Source organism: Coturnix japonica, chromosome 1 (genome assembly GCF_001577835.2).
Source record: "Coturnix japonica isolate 7356 chromosome 1, Coturnix japonica 2.1, whole genome shotgun sequence".
Classification (NCBI taxonomy): domain Eukaryota; kingdom Metazoa; phylum Chordata; class Aves; order Galliformes; family Phasianidae; genus Coturnix; species Coturnix japonica.
The window spans coordinates 107,175,626-107,197,166 of record NC_029516.1 but is presented as its reverse complement, the minus strand read 5'-3'; the positions used below and the strand labels follow the sequence as shown (position 1 = coordinate 107,197,166).

The following is a 21,541-nucleotide window of genomic DNA, read 5'->3' as shown; positions in this document are numbered from 1 at the left end:
GTCTTGGGCTGCATATATGTAGGTCACTCTGAAAGTAATGCCTCCTGTTTATTTCTGCTGAAAGTACAACAGATGCAAAGAGTGCAGTAATACTGCTTGATAGAGCAACTTCTCAGCTACAAAATGCTATTTTTCAACACAGTCAGTCACCACCATGAGCTATGCATCTTCACCAACAATGAACAAGAGCCTGCATGCCACACTTGTAAAAATCTGCTTCAGCAAATATGACCCACTTTCACTGTCACCACTGCTCAAACACACCAACTGACACCTCACTGTGCTCACATCCACTGGTTGGTCTCTAATGACATTCAGGAAGTGTCAGTGAATACCAGTGGTTCAACAAATCCAAGCGTGAGGTCTCACACCTGGATTGAGGCAATCTCCACTACCAATACAAGCTGGGGGATGAAAGGATTGAGTGCAGCTCTGCTGAAAAAGACCTGGGGGAACTGGTGGATGGGAAGCTGGATGTGAGTCAGCAGCATGCCCTTGCAGCTCCGAAAGCCAACCATATCCTGGGCTGCATCAAAAGAAGCATGACCAGCAGGGTGAAGGCCTTCTAGTCTTTGCTAGTGAGGCCTTACCTGGAATACTGCATCCAAGAAGGTCATGAAGCTGTGGGAGTATGTCCAGAGGAGAGCCAGAAAAATAATCCAAGGGACAGAACACCTCTGCTGTGAGTACAGACTGAGAGAGCTGGGGCTGTTCAGCCTGGAGAGGAGAAGGCTTCAAGGTGATCTGATAGTGGCCTTTCAGTATCTAAAGGGGAGCTACAGGAAAGACTCTTTAGCATATTCTGTTGTGATAAAACAAGAGGTAATGGTTTCAAACTTAAAGAGGGTAGATTTAGGTTAGATATAAGGAAAAAGTCTTCTACAGTGAGGGTGGTGAGGCACTGGCACAGGTTGCCCAGAGAGGTGTTGAATACCCCATCCCTGGAGACAGTCAAGGTCAGGTTGGACGGGGCCCTGAGCACCCTGATCTGTCTATATGCATCCCTGCTCATTGCAGGGGAGTTGAACCAGATGACCTTTAAGGGTCCCTTCAACTCAATTCTACAATCTGTTCACATGCCATAATGACTGAAAGGAGTTATTGAAATTGTCCATGACTATAAAAAAGAAGCACATTTGATGTTTCTAATTCTCCATCTTTTGCTAACTGCTCCTCTCATTCAGATTGGATGCTATCCAACCAGGTAACAAGTTCAATGTCATCTGCCTCAGATGGCCAGTTGCAATCCACTAGCAATTACCAATAAATAGGGAAAATGAATAAAATAAGAGAAGCTGTGAGTGCTATTGCTGAATTTTTGGAGAGTAAGTTATCAGTAACACAATATTTTATGATAATTAAGATTCATGATTATATAATTACTAGACAAAAAAGAAGCCTGATAGCTCTGGAATTTGTGAGGAGTGTGAAGTATGAAATCATTAATTTCAGCATGGGTGTTTGAAGTGTTCTTCCCGTATGTCTAAACTGGGGAAGATGTGAATTGAATTGATTTGCCCCTTTGAAACAAGGAGTGCAATGGAACTAGTTTCCAAGTTTGACATCCATCCTGTTCCTTTTACTTAAAGTACTACCTTTCAAAATATAAAGTGGTTCTAAAAATTACAAGCCATATCATAAGTTCCAACCATGATACTCTGTTTCTGAGTATTACATATACAATAAAGTGCATGATAAACTTCCATTATCACAGTAGAAGAATTAGCCGCCCAATTAATTAAAATAATATTTCTGGTTTTCTTCACAGGGAAAAATCTGCATTCAGTGGTAAAGACCTTTGTTTACCCTCTCTTCAGATTTGTTTTCTGAGCCATGGAGAAAAGCCAGTAGAAAAAAAATCACATAAAATATTTCTTTTCTATCAGAAACAGTGGTTTCATCCAAATAGAAATTTGTAACATGAAAAAAGACTTTGATGAAATTGTGCTCATGAAAAATGAAAAGCAATGTCTGATTCTTCTTGTGGCTGAGTCAGTGTGAAACACCACAGCGTGTTCCTAAGCTTCCTCTGTACACAGAGGCTGTGGAAAGTACAGCCTGGCAGGGCATGTTGCCCACATGAGAAAACAAGAAGGAAAGGGGACACAACTCCCAGAAGGTTTTTGGCAGCTGGGGTAGACACAGAGATTAACATTGATTCAGATAAAGGACGGTAAATTAATGAGAACAATCTTTGTTCTCAGAATGCCAATAAAAGCTTCATTTTAATCCAAAAGTTCCAAAAATTCTGAATCACAGTTGTGCAAATCTTTTGTTTCTTCTACTCATACATTCCATCTTTCTTTGTCATTTCTGTAGAGAATAAATACTACATGTCCGGCATCTTTTGCAGCATGGAAATCCCATGTCTTTGGTCTAGTTCCTCTGTTGTTAAATGAGTTTAGTGACAGCACTTGCAGCACTTTCATTTCTTAAAATGGGATGTATGACAAATGTGAAAAGGTAGTAGTTCATACTATTTTTTTTCTCAAGTCAAAGGATGTTCTCTTACAGTAGCACAAAATTTACATTCCTGAGGCTGATAATGCAAATTTGCTGTTGCCTTACAGCTTGCATCTTGCTTCTGTTGGAAATGGGATTTTTTCCCCCATTTACCTTCTGATGTCTTGAAGCACAGGTTACCGAAACCTGCTCACAAGGCTTTATACAATGCACACAAAATAACAGATTGTCTTCTCAGGCAACTCATGCATCAGAGAATGATAGAATGGTTTTGGGTTGGAAGGGACCTTTAAGCCCCCTTGCTATAGGTAGGGACACCTCCCTCTAGACCAGGCTGTTCAAAGCCCCATCCATCCTGGCCTTGAATCCTTCCAGTGAGGGGGCATCCACAACCTCACTGAGCAACCTGGTACATCACCCTCCCAATAAAGAATTTCTTCCTAATATCTAGTTTAAGTATACCCTAGTTTGGTTTAAAACCATTTCCTCTTGTCCTGTTGCTACATGCACTTATAAAAAGTCCTTCCACAGCTTTCCTTTAGACCCTCCCTTCAGGTACTGGAAGGCTGCTATAAGGTCTTCTTGGAGCCTTCTTTTCTCCAGACTGAAGAGCCCCAGCTCTCTCAGCCTGTCTTCACAGGGGAGGTGCTCCAGCCCTCTGATCATCCTCTTGGCCCTCCTCTGGACCTGCTCTAACAACTCCATGTTCTTGTGTTCAGGGCTGCAAAACTGGATGCAGCACCCCAGGTGGAGTCTCATGAGAAAGGAGTAGAGGGGTAGAATCACCTCCCCCAACCTGCTGGTCACACTTCTCATTGTGCAGCCCAGAATACAGTTGGCCTTCTGGGCTGCAAGCGCACAGTGCCAGCTCACACTGAATTTTTCATCATCTGACCCACCCAAATCCTTCTCCTCAACGCTGCTTCTTACCCAAAATACAAGGGTTGTGGTTGGGGGGAGGGGGACACAGGTAGTGTTTTTTAAAGACTGAGTTATACCCTCTGCCTGCCCAAGCCCTGTACTGAACAATAGCTTGTATAGCTCCCTTGAAATCCTCATTGCGTTCATTGTGGAAAATTAGATTATTCTCATATCAGTGAGTTTCAGCTGCAGATTTCTATTTAGTTCATTAATGTGCCTTGAAGTTGGATGGAATCAGGAATATATTTCTCACTTTGATTGAGTAGCTAGGGTCGATACTTTCTTGCTTTCATGTTACTCCTTTTAAAAGACTTTCAGCTGTGTTTTTGAAAATAAAGTGAGTGAATTTATCATATTTAGACATCAGAAAACACCACATGGGAAAGACAGCTCCTGTGGAATCCTAACGGGCTCTCAAGAATTATCCTCTGTGATTATCTCCACGTCTGAAGGACCATATGTCACAGGCTCTGTAAATGGCATCTGGTTATATCACACAAAGAGGTTTCTCCTATCTATTTTGCAAGCAGCTCAACCCAAACTGGTGAACAAATCCCTGAGTATATTGAAAGGAGCTGGATTCCTTTGAAGTATGTTATTGAAACTGATGTATTCTGTGAGCGGGGTGCCTATTTTCCCTGAAGACAATCTAATTCTCTTATTGTTACGTGTTGTGTCATAAAGGACACATGATAAATCGGATGAGTAGCTAAGCCAATATATTGGGAAAATAATTATGAATGACCTTTCTCTTTTTTAGTTACAAATGTTATCCAGAAATGGTAAAATTTCTTTCAGCTCCAAGATAGACCAGAGTAAGTCTAATTTAAGAAGGCAGAAATCTTTTAATGGTCAGTGAATGCCACTTCATCAAGCAATACTGTAATTACCTAAGCAGTTACTATAGTGATCTGAAATTTCACAAGTCAGCTGGATGGCCTGTCTTGGGTGATGGGAATGGCAATGCTTTTCTGCAGGCTCTTTCTTCACTCATTTCAGCTGACTCCACAGATATTATCTTGGAGGTCCTGTGGTTCTGGGGCTACCTGCACACTGCCTGCTAGGTCTATACCCTGATCCATGGCACTGAATAAGCATATAATCAGGTGAAAACTGGTGATCTAATCACAAAATTCAAGCAGTATAGCCCTCCCTATCTCTAACTTTCATTATAAAATAACAGAGTTCACACCCTTCCAGAGGAAGTACATGAAGCGCTCTCCAAGTTGTATAGTTTTTCTATAGATTTCCAGTGATTGTAGCTGATGGTTATATCAATAAGTCCCCAAATTTTGGCCTGCACAGAAACACATTCACTGTTTGGTAGATAAAAATGATCAGAGGAGTGTGTCTGCCTCACCTCTGATGTTCAGGTGAATGAGGAGAAATTCAGGCAAATTTTATGCACTGTGTAGAATCAGAGCAAGGATGCAAATATTCTACATGAATAGTTAATGATAGACAGGATGCAATGTCATAAATCACAGTCTAAAGTAAATGGTGTTTCATGAAAATGTGCCAGAGGGATACTGGAAAGAAAATCTTTGCTGTGTTAAACTTATGACACAGCTCCTTTCTTTGGTGGCTCTCAGAAGTTGAGACTGAGGACCACACTCATCAGAACTGGGCTGCCACACCTTGTGTTTTTTTTTGTTGTCCAGGTAAATTTGCAGTTCTGGAGACATCTAGAAGGAAAGATTTGGTACCCATGCCTGCCCACCTCCCTTGCTGATCCTGCCCTTACCTCCTTGATGTGAGCCCATCCCTGTGACTATCCCAAGCCTGGATCTGCTGACCACATCCAAGTGTGGTAGGACAGGCCGTCAGAAGTGCCTGCCCCAGGTCCTGTCCCTGCCTGCTCTGACTGGCAGCCCTGGCAACAGGTATTTAGGGGGTAGCTGAAGCCAGGTGGAATTGGGTTGAAACATTAAGCACAAGCAAATGATGTAAATCCAAAGCACTATCATTGATCTGGCAGGCAACAGCTACAAGGTTTTAAAATGAACGCGCAGTCCAAGCAGTGAGGCTGAAATGTGGAAGATTACTGTAGCGTTTAAACTGACATATTCACAAAGATTTCTGTATTACAGCTCTTCCCTACTAGCACATATATATGTATGGGTATAAATGTATATATTCCAAGGTTTAAATGTATGTTATTCATTATTGTGAACACCTCACTGGTCTTTTATCTGTTATCGCATCTAGCAAAATGCTGTACTTAACAGTAATTGTCATTGTAATTAATGCTGATCTGTAAGATGCCTCTTACATTTACTGTTAGGCTTCTGTGAATCACTGGTACTGATATGTGATCCGCAGTTGCATAAAGAGCCAGTGTAATATATAGCCTGTCATCTCTAATACATTTTGATGCATTTTTCTGTGTTTTGCTATTTTGGAGATTCTATCTGGTTTTGCAGACAAATGGCCTAATTCTCTGTTCTTTGTCATTTATTTGTATTTCATGCAATCTTTATATATTTATTTATTTTTTGCACAAATCTAAACTAAAGAAAGAAATCACTCTGTAGAACCCCAGCGTCTCATAATAACAGGCTGAATCCAGCTCTCATAACTTTCATTTCAATCAGCCACAAGAGGAAGGATTTAGTCCATTAGTTTAAAATATTTGACTTTTTCTCCCTCTTGGTAATTTCCCAGTGATTTCTTATAGTCATGAGGAAATGCCTACTACATATATATAGATATTTGCTCCAGTGTACACAGTCTCTTTTGTACAGGAGTCTGAAATCTGTCACTGTTTACTGTGCAGTAACACCATAACTGGTCCAGTCCAGAATATGTCCACTCTCAGAAGGGATCTAGGGAACTTCTAGCCTTGCACTACACTCATTTTTCAGCATAAGGAGCTTAGAGAATTCACTCAGAAGTTATCTCAGAGGGACCAGAAAAGAAGATTAAGCAGCTTTCAAGCTTCAAAAAAGTGTCTGGTGCGGTGGGCTGAGGCTCTGGGGGATGTAGGTAATAAACTATGTGAATAATTTTTCAATTGAAATGTTCAAAACAGCTATGTGAAATACATGGAGTATTGTATATTAATGTGAGCTCTTATGCGAGAATTTAAACTGTTTAACTTATACCTAGGAATTAATTTTTTCTTCCTTTTCCCCTACTAGCAACTTATTATGAATCTTGAGATTAGCTGTGTATATGCATCTAGGTGCACGTGCAAGTAAGTATACATGGTATTCATATATGCTCATATATTCATATATGCTCAAAAACTGCAATCATGATATCAAGACGGGGCAGCCATTGCACTTAATTTGCCTCTGAAAATCATGTTCCATTCATGTTACGGTTTTCATGGCAATTCAGTATTCTTAAAATACCAAGTCTGTTGGCTCACTCATTCCCCTTCACTGACACATAGGCAGCTACCAGTTCCCAGCCCTGTTTAAGGAAATATCTAGTGTGCTGGGCTCCTGTCACTGGCCCTCTTCAATCCTTAAAAACTCCCAGCTAACCACTACTGGGATGTGCGCTGCCTCCTATTGACCTTGGAGGACAAAGAATTGTTGGTTTAATCCTGGCTGGGATAGTAAATAGGATGCGTAGGGGACTAGCAGCCACTTGAAGTTCTGACAGGTATTTGTTGTGCTGTCATCGCTGGATGCTAGTTAGAAAACCCAGTAAACCTTAAAAAAACATCTTCAGTTTTCAAACTGCTTCTTGACAAAAGTGATAAAACAAAAATCTGCAAGTAATTTCACCTTCGTGTTGCAACATGACAGTGAGAGCTGTCACACAGCTCTGCAATAGATAAATCCTTCTAGGAAGTCTTGGTAGAGAGGAAAAGTGAAATCCCAGAAATATGAGCTGTGAAAAACAGTTGAAATATGGCTGGGAATTCTGAAGTATTCAACACATTGATAAAGTATTGGTAATCTGGCTGATAAATTCAATGTGTTGGGTACTCATACACATATGTTCTCACCATTTCTCTCATGCATGAACATAAATAGTTCCCATTCCAGTATGTGCATGCAAAAGCTTAATTTTATTGGAAACCCTGGAAAACCCATGGATATTGCTGAAGTAAGTCTTGCCAAATTGAAAAAAAGTTGCTAGTTCAAATGCAGAATGGAAGGCCTGTCAAATATAACACTGCCCATTTCCCTGTACCTGCATTCACCAAGCAATCACCCAACAAGTTCAGCAAATAAATGCTTGAAGTAGAGCCAGTTGATGAAGATGAACTGTAGGGGTCAAAAGCTCGAAGAACAGACTTTGAGCCATTTCGCCAAACACTGCTCTAAGTACAGTACTCTAAAGATGAGTTCAAGAGCTTGATTGCCTCAGGACCAAACTATAGAACTAGCAGAACTTCTGTTGGCATTTGCAGCAACAACACAAAGATTATCAATAGTGTGCTTTGCAGGATCATTGCCACTCATTCTGTCAAGGGTCAAGACACGATACCACACATTTTCAGGGACCCAACATTAAATCCAGAGACTGTGAGCAGAAAGTTGCTGTTTCATCCCATTTATCATCAGCTTATTGCCATCAACCTACTTTGATGCTTACAGCTTTGTTGGGAAGCTAAAATCCTGTGAGGTGTTGAGTAGGGATGAGCCTATTTAAGGTCAGTTCTTTCTGCCTTCAGATCAAATCGCCATTGCTGAAGGTCTCCCTTTTTGCTGCTTACTTTTTTTCCTTTAGAGAGATGTATCAGTGTCAGGTAGTGATTTATCCCTGGACTGCATGAAATTTGTTCTAGTTTATAACATACCAGTACTTTGAAAAAATGTGTTTTAAATATAAATAAAATATAAAGACTCAAAACAACAGCAGTAGAGCTATAACTAGTTCTGAAGTGTTTGTGTTAGGGAAATAGGAGACCAGAAATGTTTTTTTCTTGCATTAAGTGATAAATTCAGTAACACTGGGAAGGGTGATTTAGTCTTATCTGTGCTCTCTTTCTTTTAAGCTGATTATGCATAATCTCTGGAGAAGACTGATGGAAACCTTCATCTAGAATTCTGTAACATCAATAAAACCATCCAGGAACAATTGTTTCATAGTAAGCTCTCAATTTTCTAGAAAGCAGGGCATAAGAGTGTAGGAAAAAAACCCTGGAACTGGGCAGCCCCATCTACATATAAAGGTGTGGGGGCAAGAGTCTAGAGGGCAGCACCACAAAAAGGAGTTGGGGGGGTTCTTGCAACTTTGGATATTCCATGATTCTTTTATTTTATGTATATTTTCAGGTAAACCTTCAGGTTCAGAAACATCCCCAAACTCCCTGGTAAAGCTGTGACTACCAGCAAGTAGTGGCATTAGTTGAAAACCTGGTTATGACGGTTCTGATAGGTTTTTTTCTTTTTTTTCCCAGCACACTTTTAATCTTTAAATGTCTATGCCATTTTCATCCAAACATTTCTCTGTAACAACTTCTCACTGAATGACTTCTGAGTGAAACCAACAGCTCTGAGGTTACATTTCCTTACTCTTCTGCCAAAGTAAATCTGGATTAACTCCCCAGAATTTGCTGAAATTGTTATTTCTTTAGGAAGGAATGGGAATTCAAAATCCACATAGTCACAGTATTTTGCTCTGTGATCTACTTTTACTTGGCATCAGTGCACGATGCTCATGATACATTTTGAATATTGCAGCTGAAATTGAATTATAATTGACACACTCGGTCTAGAAGTGCTAGCTAGCTAGCTTGCTTGCTTGCTACTTTTATTAACCAGTTCTTCCCTGTTTTTTCTCTTTCTAAGGAGAAGATTGATACTTCCTTTGAAAAAACATTATGAACCCAGTCCAGTCTTTTTGCACTGAATTATGTATGGAGTCGCCATAATTGCAAGTATCAGTCAATGCCTACACAAAAATGCAAGGCTAGACAAGTAATGGCTTTAGGTAAGTACACATTTAGTCATACAGTGGTTATGGTAACTGAGTATGCATTTTGTATGCACAGTTGGGTGAATGTTATGACAGCTTTCACAGCTGAGTTCAGTGCAGTGTTGTATATGACAAGAATGTTGCTGTTCTTTCAAGATTAGCCTAAAAAGAAAGCGACTCTTATACTTTGATCTTGTATTTTAAAACACACTGTTTCTCAGAAAATCATAGAGAACCAGAATTCTTCCTTAGTCTGACCCTCTCTGAGATACACTTATATGATTCTTGTCATAAGTTTACCCAGTTTTTCAAAATCCTCAACCAGAGAAATTCCACAACCTCCTAAACTACCAATTGCAATGCATTACAAATATTACTGTTAATACCGTTTTCCTACTGTTGTGCAGTTCAAGTCTTGATGTAATTTGTGCCTGTGTGATCTTCCCATAGGCACTGTGATATGGGGAAGAGGTGAATTCATCCTCTTTGAAACAAAGCCATCTGCTAGTTAGTGTCTCAAAAGCAGTAAGAAGCTCTGAGGTCAGTAGAATAAGGATCAGACTTCCAGTTTTCATAGAAAAAGGGTATTAATTAATTAATTAATTAATTAAATATATTAATTAATATAAATAAAAATAAAAGGGAGATGCTGGTCCTTTTCAACTGCCTTTGATCATTAAAAATTGTAAATAATTTTAAAATACAGCAGGTAAAAAGTCTTAGATAGGCCTTCCTTCTGCAAAGTGTGTAACTATAAAACTCAAAGCCTTATCAGAAGCTTCCTGGATGATGGCTTGTATTTATTTTGAAAAAACATTTCAAATATATTTCTTGTATTTATGTCAAGAAGGAGAGGAGGATTTTTCCTTCACTGTAATAGCTTATAGGGATTTTATTTTAGTGACTCCCTTAGAGAGTATCACATTTAGAAGACAGATGTGAGATACTCCTGTCAGAGTTTAGCCTAGTAATTGAGACAGGAAATCACAGAATCATAGAATGGCTTTGGTTGGAAGGGACCTTAAACATCATTCCAAACCCCCCTCCACAGGCAGAGTTGCCACCCACTAGATCAGCAAATGGGAGACTAAGTGCCCCACACACAGCATGGAGTCTCCAATTACTAAGACCCTTCACCCTTTGGTGGCACTGGTTCCCACTTGGGTCCTTGGTTGGACCAACCATGATTGTTCCTCCCCAGGTCTGAAACTTTGTCCACATCCTTTTCTCTTTCCATACCTGTTGCTTAGAGGGACTTCAGGGACAAGGGGAGACTCCTCCTTCTGCTCCAAGCAGAGTCAGGGCTCTAGTCTCCTCTGCCTTGCATATTTTTGCTGTTTTTCTCCTCAGAGTAAAAAGATTGCTTACCTTCTTCCTCTTGCAGGGACTTAGGGTTGTAAGTCTGTCCTTGTCACTGCACGATACCATGAATCAGTGTCACTCTGACACTGGATACTGGGATATCCCCCTCTTTCCTCACATCCCTGGAGGACTTGTAGATTTTGAAGTTCAAAGTAGATTTTGAAGTTCAATGTAACTGAAGGTCTGGACAGCTCTGTCACTCCCTGAGAGGACCATCTGGGTGTAGGCATCTGCACAGAAAGGTTGTGGCTCCTCTGTTTGTGTTTCTGCCTCAGCCTGACCGTTGTGATGGGTGATCATTATTTTTATTTCAATAGAGCGTTACTCCCTGCTGCTCCTAGATGAGAAGAAAGTTGTCCATCTCATGTTCCTGTTTTCAGGATCCCCTCACAATCGTGACTCTGCTTTGCTGCAAAACATGCTTGCAGTGGTGCTGATCATCTTGAAAAATGACTATGATTTGGAGACTGTCAAGCATAAACATCTGTCCAATAAGGCATTATTAAATGCTTGTATAGGATGTCTAAAGTTGTACCCAGAATGGGAGGAAGTAATGCCAGACAGTGAAAAGACCAAGAAAGACAAAATATAAGACATCTGTTAGGATGGGTGGGCAATCTGATCTAGTGCCTGATATAGTAGGTGGCAATTCTGCCCATGGGTGGGGCACTGGAATTAGATGTTTGAGGTCTCTTCCAACACAAGCTATTCTATGATTCTATTCTACATAGACAAGGTTCTACCATTTGTGAAGCAGGATATATGGCCATTTATGAAGCCTGTTCTCAAGACAAAGGGTTTTAAAATTTATACTTCATTCAAGCTATGGTTTTCAAACTTGTGTTTTCCACTCACTCAGACAACTTTTGCAAGTAGCCTTCAAGTTAATTGTTAAATGCTGTATGTTAAGTCTCTTACAGAGGTGGGAACGGTAGCCTTGGCCCCAGATGTGTTTCTTTAGTCATTGGAGTGTGTATAGTCCCAGAGCAATGAGTTACCACTCCATGTATTTGTTGCTACAAGGAATATTAATATTGCAATCATGTCTGTCTCCTCAGGAGACTTGATTTTTATGGCAGCAATTCAATACTGTTTGGTATTTGGAGTTAAAGGAAATACAAGAGCTGGGGACTTCAAAGGCCTCCACTGAAAAAAAGGCAAAAAGGACTCACTGGAAATCATCTATCTCCTCAGTGTAAAAACAAACATACACACAAAAATGTTTACATATCTGCACATTACACAAGAGATTCAACTGACTGTACGTGTTCTTGTCTTTCCAGGAAGTGGACCTTGCCCTGTAAAGAGTATATTACCAAACTATTACAAGGCTAGTTTATGCAGATACTGCAAGCTTATTTTACATGATGGCAGATGGATACAAACAGCTTATAACATTAATTTTCTTATGGGATCTCATCTGACAAAATCCCTTGTTATTTGCAGTCTCTCAGGAACCATAATTCTTTTGCAGATCCGTGCCTGATAAACTTAAATTTTGAAAATGAATATTTGCACTTACCAACATCAAGGGAGAGTTAAAATCAAACACTGCTGTCTTCTGGGAAAGTCAGCAGTAAAGCACTGCTTTCAGTAATCAATAAATCAACCAAGCAAATCTTCAGTCTGTTCTTACAAGGGGATATGTCATCAGGTGAAGTGAAGATTTGCCAGAGAAACCACTAAGTAAACACTTCTGCCACTTAGCAGTGCTTTGTTTTGCATCGTCAGCTGCAGATGATGAAAGCACATGCATGCACAGATCTGTTTTGCATCCCAAACAGAGACAGTGCCTGGACCAAAGCACTCATACATTGCCTTCAGCAGCTTGGGCTGGGGAGATACCCTCTGTATTTCCTTTCTCAGTCTCCTACTGTTCCATCTCTATTTTCTTTGCGCCTGCTGCATTTTGTATTTTGCAGCATTTAAAAATACTAGGGAAATTTTACTGGACCCTTTTACAGACTATCAAACAAGTATAATGGTCTTACACCTCGCTGATCTGCATCCACCTGTGACAATTAATGCCCCAAAAGCAGCTTTCCTCCATAATAAATGTCCAAATGAATAGCAAGAATATGAGCTATCTACTTGCAACAGTACCATCATTTTCTTACAAAGTATCCCAGAAAGCACATACCAGAAAATAAAAGTCTTAGTAAAATATGAAAGAGCTTCATCGTTGTGAACAAAATGCATTCTGTGCTGGGCTGTTTTCGTGCTTATACAGCAGGTCTTGTGCATTTACTAAATTCTGCTTGAATCCTAGCTTATGGATCAAGACCTAAAATCCTAGGTAGTCAGCTAACTGCCCCTAAGGGTCAAATACGAAGGCTTAGATGTACACGTTATTGCTATCCCCAGCCCCTGTCCACTGGCATTTATTTTCCTTTCTATGGCTGCTGAGCTTTGCTTCTGTCTCAGAGGGAATATGAATGACTCATTGTTTATCGATAAAAACTCCTTTTTCACTCTGTAATTCATCTCTCTTTTCTCAGACTCTTTCCCAGTGAATGTGGCAAGAGACCAAGGAAGCCGACACACTACTAACATTGAGGTGCCCTTCTGAGGGTTGCCTCCCCTTCCCAGCTAGATCTGCCAAAATTATCAGATGGACAATGTGGACTGTGATGATGAATATGAATTCTAGGATGAAATCTGTATGCTTTAAGCAGCTGGGTTGTGTCTGCGAGTGGTTGTTGTTGAAAACAACAGCGGCTGTGACACATGCTGTAAATGGGACAGTAGTATAGGTATATAGAAACCTTGGATATTGTAGGACATGAGCAATGAACTCAAAGCTGGAGGCAGACTCTCCCCCCACTAGCAGATACACAGGATACAGAGGATCTGGCACCTGCACCTCCATTGCATCTCAGCTGATGCCACCACAGCCTATTGTCACATGTAATGTTGCTGTTGATGGTGGTGGCCTGAAAACTTTTTACTGGATCTTGGAGTCTTTTTGTGACTCATCAACTAACCTTACCTGATGTCTTTATAGTGTTGGCATTTATCAGTGTACACTTGTTCTATCTTTTCATTCTGCTTTATCTAATTTTTGTACAGGAGATAGAAGGCCTCCCTTCCATGATCTTTGCTATTTCCTCATCTTACATCCATTAACTGCTAACTGCCCTCATCAGAAAAGGCTGATTTCTTTATATTGGCAAGACAGGCCTCATGAAATCAGAGGTGAAACTCTCATTGAGAGTGGCTCCTTTTAATCAAAGGACTAGAGGAGAAAAGCAAAACAGAAGGTAGAGACAGTAAGTTCAATTTATGGCCAGTTCCTAAATGATCAAAACCTGACAAAGACCTCCAGTCTTTCTAGGTATTCATGCATCCAGGATGACATAGCTCCTCACAGAACCAAAGCCTATTATAGTTGCCACCCTCTCAATAAATACCAATCTCATTATAATGCTTCCTTCAAATCTGTAGTGTGTGGGCACAGGGCTGGTTCACTATTGGCTGAATTGTGATTTTATTTTCAGTGAATGGTATTCATTGGTCACTGCACAAATTTCCTTCCAAAGTCATAATTTCTGAAATGTGGCACTTGTCATTAAGATGACAAATGCTGGCATTTGGTGGGATGTGGTATTGATTGCATCAAGCTCTGAAATAACAGCCAGGAGCAGTACAGCGCAGAAGCCAACAGTGCTGGGCTGGATCTGGCTGCTTCCCTAGGGCTTTTTTCCATTCTCCACTGTATTTCTGACTTGCTGTGAATAAAGTCACTTAACATGCTGATTTGCTGAACTATCTATCAAGTGAACTGTTCAAAGCAGAGATGGGGCCAAATGACAAAAAGAAAAAGAAAAAAAAAAAGAAAAAGAAAAAGAAAAAAAAGGCTACCTTTGTGAATGACAGAAGCAATTCTCCACCTGCAAGGATTTTATTACCTACTACTGCAAAAGGTTCAAGCACTGAACAGTCTCCACTGCATGAAAGAAGGGGTTGGAGACCTTTCTGCAAATATACACCACAAGGAAACACACATTTTGCAGTCCTGGCTCTTATAACTGCTAGTGAATCTGGACATTATTTTTTAATTTCTCACAGTGAACTCAACCAAAAAGCTCAGGTTCTGATGAGGAATCCAAATAGCCATGTTCTGATAAACTTGTACCTGCACAACTCTGTGAGACTCCACTCTTTTCTGTACAAAATGAGAGATCATCCTCCTGCTTAAATGTACTTAATATCAAGGAAGATATAAGCAATTAGGCTGCCTTCTGCTCAAGACTGCTAGAAAGGTCAAAACACGTGAGTCGTGGTGCCTCACGTGAGGTCAGCTGCTAATTTGTTTCCTTGCCTGACTGTTTTTCATCCAACTTATTGTTGCTTCCTGACAAATGACTATAGTGTACATATATACATATGTATATGTCTAGGCTGAAAAGGTAGAAAATACTGCTAAAAAAAAAATCTATTGCTTCTCTTAATTGATCAAAATTGTCTTATTTATTTATTTATTTATTTATTTATTTATTTATTAATAAAAGCTTTCCACAGTGCTGTAGATGTTCCAGAAAATAAGCATTTTTTTTTTTTTTTAAAGAGAGCTTGTATCACTGAGTTTCTAAATGGCGCTTTTTATATTGATGAACATAACTGGTCTTTGTCATTCTCTAATGAGAATCATCTCCTATAGAAAGCTCTTAGACATCCGTTTATGAAGAATGCTACCTAAGAAACTGGTATTGATTTTTATTTGTTAACTTTGTTTATGCATTTCTGGCAGTTATAACTCTTTTATTACCTCTCGAATGAATGGCTAGGCCTCTTAATATATTGCTATGGCTCTTATTTTCCAGGCATCTCTTACTTTAGTTGCTCTCCTCTGAATTCTTGTTATTTTCCTCTTTTTTGCCTTTCTTCTTCTTGTAGTGCTCTTGTAGACTTAAAAAGGTATTCTGCAGAATTAAGTAACTATCTCACATAGAAGGAGAAAAGCACAAAGTTTAAGAATGAAAAAGGCAACAAAAAAACATGCAGAACTCTGAAATGGAACTGGCCCATTAATTATTTACTAATTCTTATTGACCACTGATTACTTACTTGTATAAAATTTCCACTTGTGTCATTACTGGAGAAAGTAATATCAGGAGAGTCTGGGGAGGTAGATGATGGTGTTTTCAACATTGTGAACCACATCACTGCATCTAAGAAGATGAAGATGAAGAGAGTGTTGCCTCGTGCCTCTTTCCTGTAAGAGCCCTTATACGCTTGCACTGGGGTGCCCTCCCACAGAACAAGACAATATTTTGGATTTAGTTGACTCTTTCTCCTCTCTCTATGTTTTGATGGTGGAGCCGGGTGACCATGGAGGCACTTGGTATGCCTGGGAACTCCGACATGACACGAAGGCTACTGATGTCATTTACCTGGACCTGAGCAAGGCCTTTGACATGGTCCACCCCACATCCTTCATCTCCAAAATTGGTGAGAAGTGGTTTGATGGGTGGAGCAACTTCGATGGATAAGCAATTGGTTGAAAGGCTGCAGACAGAGGGTGGTGGTCAATGGCTCTATCCAGGTGCGTGGAGGCCGGAACGAGCGGTGTCCCTCAAGGGTCTGTCTTGGAACCGCGTGCTCTTTAACATCTTTATTAATGACATCGATGAGGGAATGGAGTGCACCCTCAGCAAGTTTGCTGATGACAACCAAGCTGAGTGGTGTGGTCGGTACGGTGGAAGGAAGGGATGCCATCCAGATGTACCTCAACAAGCTGGAAAGCTGGGCTCGGGTGAACCTAATGAGGCTCAACACGGGCAAAGTGCAAGGTTTTTGAACTTGGGCCAGAAGAACCCCATGGCACCTGTACAGGCTGGGAGGAGTGGTCCTTGAGAGCAGCTCGGCTTGGAAAGGACCTGGGGTCCTGATGGACGAAAGACTCAACATGAGTCAGCAGTGCGCTCTGGCAGCCTGGAAAGCAAATGGGATTCTGGGCTCCACCAGGAGAGGGGTGGTCAGCAGGGATAGGGAGGTGGTTGTCCCTCTCTACTTGGCTCTTGTGTGGCCCCATCTGGAGTACTGTGTCCAGTGTGGAGCCCTCAGAAAAAAAAGAAATTGAGATTTTTGGAAAGGGCTCCAGAGGATGGGCCACGAAGATGATCAGGGGGCTGGAGCACCTCCCTATGAGGACAGGCTGAGGGAGTTGGGTTGTTCAGTCCTAGAGAAGAGAAGGTTGCGGGGTGACCTCATTGCAGCCTTTCAATACCTGAAGGGAACTTACTCCCAGGAGGGGAGTAAAACTCTTCGAAAGGGCTGACAATAGCAGGACTAGGGGAAATGTTTTTAAGTTAAAAGAGGGAAGATTTAGGTTGGATGTTAGGGGGAAGTTCTTTACTAGGAGAGTGGTTAGGGCCCTGGAATAGGCTGCCCAGGGAAGTTGTGGATGCCCGTCCTTGCGAGGTGTTCAAGGCCAGTTTGGACGGGGGGCCCTGGGCAACCTGATCTAGTAAATGTGTATGTTTGGTGGCCCTGCCAGGCAGGGGGGTTGGAACTACATGATCCTTGAGGTCCCTTCCAACCTGGGTCATTCTGTGATTCTGTGATTCTGTGACACCAACCTCTGCACAAAAGGTAGCCACTGTGAGTGGCAGAGTAGTAGTGGCTCAGTGCAGCCCACCTCTCCCAACAGCCAGAAACACTTGGGAGTAGAGAGAAGATGAATTGTAGGAGAAAAAAAACACCTCCAAAACACAACCTCTGTGGTCACACTTAGTCTGTGTCACTTGTGGTAGAAAAAAAGATGAGGGATGGAATTTGACACGTATTCAATGAAAAATTTCAAAATGACTTATTTTCAAACTCTGAAAAAAGCTTTCTGAACACTTTGTGGATGTGAGACTCTGTTTAGCTAATTACCTTAGAAAATAAACCAGTGCCTTCAGCAAATGTGAATATCCATATGAAAATATGGCCAACTTGGCTTTTGTGTTGCACAGCAGTAAGTGGAGGGGTACTGTACAGTTACTCTCACCTCTTTTCCTATGTGTCATCCCAGGAACAAAACCAATGGTAAAGTAACACAGACCTCAGCTGATCTATTCTGATTTCCAGCAAAACAGATACTATGTCAGTCCCAGCCTTGACATGGATGTGCTCTTCACACATCACCCGAGCCTCAGTCCTCTGCATCACATGGTTGATGGAAACCTTTACATGGCCAGATGGTTTCAACACTTCAAATGTGGGCAAATGTGGTCCAACTTAAATGTGTGTAAAATAACATTAATAACATCTTTTTGTTCTTACTTCAAAACTACACTTCAGTGACAAGTCCTGCAGAGGCTCTATGTGGCACACCAGCCACTATCCTTGCTTAAAGCTGCAATGGGGCCATGCTTGACTTCATGTTGATACCGGAGACAGGTATTGAGACTCAGCAAGACTGCTGTGTTAAAACAACTGTTTTCTACTGAAATAGGCCAGTTCTCTGACAGGATCAGCAGCCTGCTTAATCCCTGAGCATAAAGCTAATTGGATTGTCCAGATACAAGATATGATCTCTTATATTCTTAGAAGTAATTGTGGAATTACAACTTTTGTATAGATTTAGCTGTATTCTCTTCCCTCAATCTAAGTTAAAAGAATTCAATCCTATTTCAGAAGATAACCTTGAAAGAATGAAGAAGGTATACACTTTGCCTTTATCTTAATAAAAGTCCGATACAAAGGTTTAATTAAGAGAAAGAAAATAACCAGGAGCTATCACAGTACTTAAAGCAAAATAGACTTGGTTTAAGTGAAGATTCACAAAAATGATTTGAAACATTCCCCTGAAGAAACAGAGCACAGTTTCCCACTGGAGCACTAGAAAAGATCTACAATAGCTGCTTTCCACTTTCCAGCTACAATGGCAGCTCCTACCCACACTTTCTCTTCTTAGGTCATGGCTCACAAGGTTAAGAAAATTTCTTTCCACTTTTTATCTTTGGACTCACTGCATTTGCTTCCATTTCCTCCGATGTTGTGCTGCAAAGGTTTTGCTGTTGGATATTCCTCGGTGATTTAAACACCTGCCATTTCCACTAGTCCATCTCATAGCTCTTTTGTTGCGTTAGAATAATGGAAGGTAAAGCTGTTAAGCCTGCCGTGTTTTACTAGGTACACACATTTTCCTCTATACACTGTCATACCAAAGGAAGAAGTGGGAGGAAGTGAAGAATGAAGTAACTTTCCTGATCTGATAATGTCTTCTTTTGTGTGCATTTTTCTGTTCATGCACACATGCATCAAGCACCTCCCACCCCAATAAGTTTTATTGTACGAAGCTCCAAAAAAATTGTTCTTAAGTATTATATTCAAGGGATTTTGGAGAAAAAGAGAAAAGAGAAATCTGGCCATCATGTACATTCACAGAGGCATCTTTCTCTTGAGCTTCTCAAGTTTTCAGTATGCAGGAGGGCTTCCTGAAGGAGGTCTAGGGAACAGTTCTGTGTCACTTCATGCAATAGGTGTGATACTCAAAAAAACCACCCCATGAAGCTACTCTTCATGGGGATGGTATTGAGGCATCTCTATATAACTGTAGATCAGTTATATGCAGTTCAATTATTAGTTCTTCTTTCCAGATTTTTAAATTCAAACTTAGAAATTCCTGTTGCTAGGATATGTTTATATTTTGAGCCTAACAGTACTATGGTCACGTCTTCATGCAGCACTGAGCATAATGATAAGCTATTGCTGGGATTCCTACATGTTGTTACAATAATGTGAATCTGCTGTTGAGATTCCTAGATTTTGCTACAATAGGAATAAATAGTAAAAAAAAACCAAAAAACAAGCACAAAATCTCATAAATTTATCTTGGGCTGACAGACTAATTTGAAAATGGGGCTGTCCACTCAAAGGCATCTTCTTCTCAAATTACATTTTTTCTGTTTTAAGGGAGAAGTTTTAAAAGCAACAAAATATTCCCAGGATAATTCACACGCAGCTGACTGAATAATTCATCATGAATAATGTATTTAGATTTTGCCTCTCTCTTCATAAGGAGATTAGGATATTCTCAGATACATTCATTATTCAAACTAATACTGAGCTTTCTCATCCCCTCTCCATGGGTTCAATTCTGTCACCTTTACTCAAGTCGAGTAATGTTTTCTGTGGGGAATCATACTGATTTTAACGGCAATTCCTGCACAGCACGGCATGAGAGACAGCATCTGGACTTAAGTGAATAGGTTACAAGCATTTGTGAATACTCGATGGTTGTATTTTGAAGCTCCTCCTGCACAGGATTGCTATGCAAATCCTAGGAGGTACTTTTGTTAGCTCTCATAATTAACCATCGCAACCCCAATTCATTAAACATACAATTCAAATTTTGATTGCAGCTGAGAGGCAAGCTAACATCTTGTTTTCCATGAGCAGTGGAGCTTAGCTTTGAACATTTTGCTGTTTATAGAAAGTGAACACAAAAAAATCAAGAGTGAAGGCTAAAAGAAATGTGCTTGCTTGTGCAGTCATTCAGAATTTCTTTTGTTACTAGTGTTGTGTCTGGAGATTGCCCATAGGCAATTTTTCAGCATTGAAAGTATGCATTAACTCTCTTCGCCTTCCCATTCCTGTGACTGCAGATCTTGCTGGCAAATATTTTTAATATAAGCTTGGCCTATGTTGGGCAAGATGAAGCTTGCTTATTGGTTTCCAGCAGCAGGGCCTGAAGGCAGAGCTACAAACACAGGTTGTGGTGTAGCTCTGCTGCAGTGTGCTCTCCCAGATGCTCTGCATCCAAAAATGCTGGTGGCTCTGTATGCTGGTTTTTCCCAGTCCATGGCCCTCCGGTGCTCCTAGCTCACATCCTGTTCCTCCCATCCAGCTGATGCTGCAGGAATAATTTCAGTTCTATCTTTTTGCCCTTGGCAAGAGTTGGTATAGGACGGGTTGATGGCTCCCCATTTCCTTCCCAGGACCTACTGCCTTCTATGGGGGTCTCAAATGAGGAACCCAAGTTACCCAGGACTTTGTCTTGATGGCAGGCAGAGGTGAAGGGGTAAGGAAAGACCCCTGAAGACCCTTCTCAGAAACCATGTTTTGGTTGACAATTCTGTGTTTTACAGATAGCAGTTTTGGACTGAATTCAGTAGTCTGTCCGTCTGAAAGAAAAGGATGACATTTTCCTAAAAGTCATACCTTCTCTTCTAATGGCTGGGTTAGAAAATCATTTAAGACTCAAACAAGGTTTCTCATCCTGATGCAAATTATAATGATATTGTTAAGCTTGCTAGTGTTTACTGATGGATACCCCTGCCCTGAAATTTTTGTTCTGATAACAGAAAGAACCATGTATTTGAACTAAGAAGATAAGGAAGTTTTGCTGCCTCTTTGTACCAAGGAAATAGGAGGTCCTGCTTGGAATCAGTCACTGAATATGTAACATACTTCTGGGAAACTTCTGCATATGTAACACAAGTAATGTATATAAGCTGAAGATCTTTTGTGTAAGCTATGCATGATTACCCCCATGCATCCAGCACTGATATTAAAGAATGCCTGCTTTCTTACAAACACTCCAACTTGAGTCTTCAGAATTTTCTGATTGACTGTGTTACAGTAACAATCCTTCCTGCATTAAATAATAGAATTACTTGGGAGAGGAAGATTGTAGACTAAATATATTCAGCGTGTTTACATAAAAGTGTAAAATGTTTTATGTAATAAGACTATGCAATATTTTATCCACCTACCATTTTTCTTTTTTTTTCTATCTGGGGGAAATGAGCTACTTGAAACATTCTGCCAATGTGAAGCACAAACTTTGCAACAAAGCCTTTGAAGTAAGGTGTCATGCCTCCAACACGAGGACTTCAGTCCTCTGTATAGTGGAGAAAGTGCATTTTATCAATACACACATTCACAACTGATATGCTTGCAGTGTCTGCACTAGAAAGTGGCT

The 21,541-nt window shown here is 40.5% G+C and overlaps 1 long non-coding RNA gene across 5 annotated transcripts; it reads left to right on the top strand.

The window, feature by feature from the left end:
- The first annotated feature begins 529 nt into the window (after window positions 1-529).
- LOC107325003 lies at window positions 530-15,077 on the top strand. 5 transcript variants are annotated; one of them, XR_001559601.1, is made up of 6 exons: window positions 530-682; window positions 5,046-5,267; window positions 6,525-6,580; window positions 8,342-8,434; window positions 9,138-9,279; window positions 13,125-15,077. It is a non-coding gene; the product is annotated as an uncharacterized LOC107325003 (long non-coding RNA). The 5 variants fall into 5 exon arrangements; XR_004305440.1 differs by lacking the exon at window positions 8,342-8,434; XR_004305436.1 differs by having other exon boundaries at window positions 5,046-6,580.
- The last annotated feature ends 6,464 nt before the right edge of the window (window positions 15,078-21,541 follow it).